We start from the raw sequence: 5,181 nt of genomic DNA on the forward strand, positions 1-5,181 counted from the left end.
TACCTGAAAAAGAGTTCAGAATAATGATAGTAAAGATGATTCAAAATCTTGGAAATAGAATGGACAAAATGCAAGAAGCAGTTAACAAGGACCTAGAAGAAATAAAGATGAAACAGACAATGATGAACAACACAATAAATGAAATGAAAAATACTCTAGATGGGATCAATAGCAGAATAAATGAGGCAGAAGAACGGATAAGTGACCTGGAAGATAAAATAGTGGAAATAACTACTGCAGAGCAGAATAAAGAAAAAAGAATGAAAAGAACTGAGGACAGTCTCAGAGACCTCTGGGACAACATTAAACGCACCAACATTCGAATTATAGGGGTTCCAGAAGAAGAAGAGAAAAAGAAAGGGACTGAGAAAATATTTGAAGAGATTATAGTTGAAAACTTCCCTAATATGGGAAAGGAAATCGTTAATCAAGTCCAGGAAGCACAGAGAGTCCCATACAGGATAAATTCAAGGAGAAATACGCCAAGACACATATTAATCAAACTGTCAAAAACTAAATACAAAGAAAGCATATTAAAAGCAGCAAGGGAAAAACAACAAATAACACACAAGGGAATCCCCATAAGGTTAACAGCTGATCTCTCAGCAGAAACTCTACAAGCCAGAAGGGAGTGGCAGGACATACTGAAAGTGATGAAGGAGAAAAACCTGCAACCAAGATTACTCTACCCAGCAAGGATCTCATTCAGATTTGATGGAGAAATTAAAACCTTTACAGACAAGCAAAAGCTGAGAGAGTTCAGCACCACCAAACCAGCTTTACAACAAATGCTAAAGGAACTGCTCTAGACAAAAACACAAGAGAAGGAAAAGTCCTATAATAACGAACCCAAAACAATTTAGAAAATGGGAATAGGAACATACATATCGATAATTACCTTAAATGTAAATGGACTAAATGCTCCCACCAAAAGACACAGATTGGCTGAATGGATACAAAAACAAGACCCATATATATGCTGTCTACAAGAGACCCACTTCAGACCTAGAGACACATACAGACTGAAAGTAAGGGGATGGAAAAAGATATTCCATGCAAATGGAAACCAAAAGAAAGCTGGAGTAGCAATTCTCATATCAGACAAAATAGACTTTAAAATAAGGACTATCAGAAGAGACAAAGAAGGACACTACATAATGATTAAGGGATCGATCCAAGAAGAAGATATAACAATTGTAAATACTTATGCCCCCAACATAGGAGCACCTCAATACATAAGGCAAATACTAACAACCATAACAATACACTACTTAGTAACGAAGTGATCACTGAAGAAATCAAAGAGGAAATTAAAAAATACCTAGAAACAAATGACAATGGAGATACAACGACCCAAAACCTATGGGATGCAGCAAAAGCAGTTCTAAGAGGGAAGTTTATAGCAATACAAGCCCACCTTAAGAAGCAGGAAACATCTCGAATAAACAACCTAACCTTGCACCTCAAGCAATTAGAGAAAGAAGAACAAAAAAACCCCAGAGTTAGCAGAAGGAAAGAAATCATAAAAATCAGATCAGAAATAAATGAAAAAGAAATGAAGGAAACAATAGCAAAGATCAATAAAACTAAAAGCTGGTTCTTTGAGAAGATTAACAAAATTGATAAACCATTAGCCAGACTCATCAAGAAAATAAGGGAGAAGACTCAAATCAATAGAATCAGAAATGAAAAAGGAGAAGTAACAACTGACACTGCAGAAATACAAAAAATCATGAGGGATTACTACAAGCAACTCTATGCCAATAAAATGGACAATCTGGAAGAAATGGACAAATTCTTAGAAATGCACAAACTGCCAAGACTGAATCAGGAAGAAATAGAAAATATGAACAGACCAATCACAAACACTGAAATTGAAACTGTGATTAAAAATCTTCCAACAAACAAAAGCCCAGGACCAGATGGCTTCACAGGCGAATTCTATCAAACATTTAGAGAAGAGCTAACACCTATTCTTCTCAAACTCTTCCAAAATATAGCAGAGGGAGGAACACTCCCAAACTCATTCTACGAGGCCACCATCACCTTGATACCAAAACCAGACAAGGATGTCACAAAGAAAGAAAACTACAGGCCAATATCACTGATGAACATAGATGCAAAAATCCTCAACAAAATACTAGCAAACAGAATCCAACAGCACATTAAAAGGATCATACACCATGATCAAGTGGGGTTTATTCCAGGAATGCAAGGATTCTTCAATATACGCAAATCTATCAATGTGATTAACCATATTAACAAATTGAAGGAGAAAAACCATATGATCATCTCAATAGATGCAGAGAAAGCTTTTGACAAAATTCAACACCCATTTATGATAAAAACCCTGCAGAAAGTAGGTGTAGAGGGAACTTTCCTCAATATAATAAAGGCCGTATATGACAAGCCCACAGCCAACATCATCCTCAATGGCGAAAAACTGAAAGCATTTCCACTAAGGTCAGGAACAAGACAAGGTTGCCCACTCTCACCACTCTTATTCAACATAGTTTTGGAAGTTTTAGCCACAGCAATCAGAGAAGAAAAGGAAATAAAAGGAATCCAAATCGGAAAAGAAGAAGTAAAGCTGTCACTGTTTGCAGATGACATGATACTATACATAGAGAATCCTAAAGATGCTACCAGAAAACTACTAGAGCTAATCAATGAATTTGGTAAAGTAGCAGGATACAAAATTAATGCACAGAAATCTCTGGCATTCCTATATACTAATGATGAAAAATCTGAAAGTGAAATCAAGAAAACACTCCCATTTACCATTGCAACAAAAAGAATAAAATATCTAGGAATAAACCTACCTAAGGAGACAAAAGACCTGTATGCAGAAAATTATAAGACACTGATGAAAGAAATTAAAGATGATACAAACAGATGGAGAGATATACCATGTTCTTGGATTGGAAGAATCAACATTGTGAAAATGACTCTACTTCCCAAAGCAATCTATAGATTCAATGCAATCCCTATCAAACTACCACTGGCATTTTTCACAGAACTAGAACAAAAAATTTCACAATTTGTATGGAAACACAAAAGACCCCGAATAGCCAAAGCAATCTTGAGAACAAAAAATGGAGCTGGAGGAATCAGGCTGCCTGACTTCAGACTATACTACAAAGCTACAGTAATCAAGACAGTATGGTACTGGCACAAAAACAGAAAGATAGATCAATGGAATAGGATAGAAAGCCCAGAGATAAACCCATGCACATATGGTCACCTTATCTTTGATAAAGGTGGCAGGAATATACAGTGGAGAAAGGACAGCCTCTTCAATAAGTGGTGCTGGGAAAATTGGATAGGTACATGTAAAAGTATGAGATTAGATCACTCCCTAACACCATACACAAAAATAAGCTCAAAATGGATTAAAGACCTAAATGTAAGGCCAGAAACTATCAAACTCTTAGAGGAAAACATAGGCAGAACACTCTATGACATAAATCACAGCAAGATCCTTCTTGACCCATCTCCTAGAGTAATGGAGATAAAAACAAAAATAAACAAATGGGACCTAATGAAACTTCAAAGCTTTTGCACAGCAAAGGAAACCATAAACAAGACCAAAAGACAGCCCTCAGAATGGGAGAAAATATTTGCAAATGAATCAACTGACAAAGGATTAATCTCTAAAATTTACAGGCAGCTCATGCAGCTCAATAACAAAAAAATAAACAACCCAATCCAAAAATGGGCAGAAGACCTAAATAGACATTTCTCCAAAGAAGATATACAGACTGCCAACAAACACATGAAAGAATGCTCAACATCATTAATCATTAGAGAAATGCAAATCAAAACTACAATGAGATATCATCTCACACCAGTCAGAATGGCCATCATCAAAAAATCTAGAAACAATAAATGCTGGAGAGGGTGTGGAGAAAAGGGAACACTCTTGCACTGCTGGTGGGAATGTGAATTGGTTCAGCCACTATGGAGAACAGTATGGAGGTTCCTTAAAAAACTACAAATAGAACTACCATATGACCCAGCAATCCCACTACTAGGTATATACCCTGAGGAAACCAGAATTCAGAAAGAGTCATGTACCAAAATGTTCATTGCAGCTCTATTTACAATAGCCCGGAGATGGAAACAACCTAAGTGCCCGTCGTCGGATGAATGGATAAAGAAGATGTGGCACATATATACAATGGAATATTACTCAGCCATAAAAAGAAACGAAATTGAGCTATTTGTAATGAGGTGGATAGATCTAGAGTCTGTCATACAGAGTGAAGTAAGTCAGAAAGAGAAGGACAAATACCGTATGCTAACACATATATATGGAATTTAAGAAAAAAAAATGTTATGAAGAACCTAGGGGTAAAACAGGAATAAAGACAGAGACCTACTGGAGAACAGACTTGAGGATATGGGGAGGGGGAAGGGTGAGGTGTGTTAGGGCGAGAGAGAGACATGGACATATATATACTAACAAACGTAAGGTAGATAGCCAGTGGGAAGCAGCCGCATGGCACAGGGAAACCGGCTCGGTTCTTTGTGGCTGTCTGGAGGGGTGGGATAGGGAGGGTGGGAGGGAGGGAGACAAAGAGGGAAGAGATATGGGAACATATGTATATGTATAACTGATTCACTCTGTTATAAAGCAGAAACTAACACACCATTGTAAAGCAATTATACCCCAATAAAGATGTTAAAAAAAAAAAAAAAGTATTGTCAGGAGTTAGAAGAATGAAGTTTAGGGCAGGTAAATAAAGCATCAAAAACAATGAAAAACATTTATTTTGATTTATTAAATCTCAGGCATATAAATATTTTTGAAGAGTTGATTACATAAAATATAAGGCAGAATTCTATGAATTTAAAATTTAGAATAATCAAGACCAGTCATACTTAAATAATTTTAATCACAATAGATTTTACAGAGGAAAGCAAGGAATTAATATCACACTTTATATGAAAATTTTCAATATTAAACATAAGTACATTTTTGTTTTTACCTGTATTTTTTGTCGTTTTGTCTGTGACCTGACTTCTCCTATGTTCCTAAATCATTTAAATTTAATATTTAAAAAATGAATGTATGAATTTTTTAAAAATTGAAGTATAGTTGATTTACAATATTATATTAGTTTCAGGTATACAGCGTCATAATTCAGTATGTTTACAGATTATACTCCATTAAAAGTT

This window comes from Lipotes vexillifer, unplaced genomic scaffold, assembly GCF_000442215.2.
Source record: "Lipotes vexillifer unplaced genomic scaffold, Lipotes_vexillifer_v1.1 scaffold393, whole genome shotgun sequence".
NCBI classification, from domain to species: domain Eukaryota; kingdom Metazoa; phylum Chordata; class Mammalia; order Artiodactyla; family Lipotidae; genus Lipotes; species Lipotes vexillifer.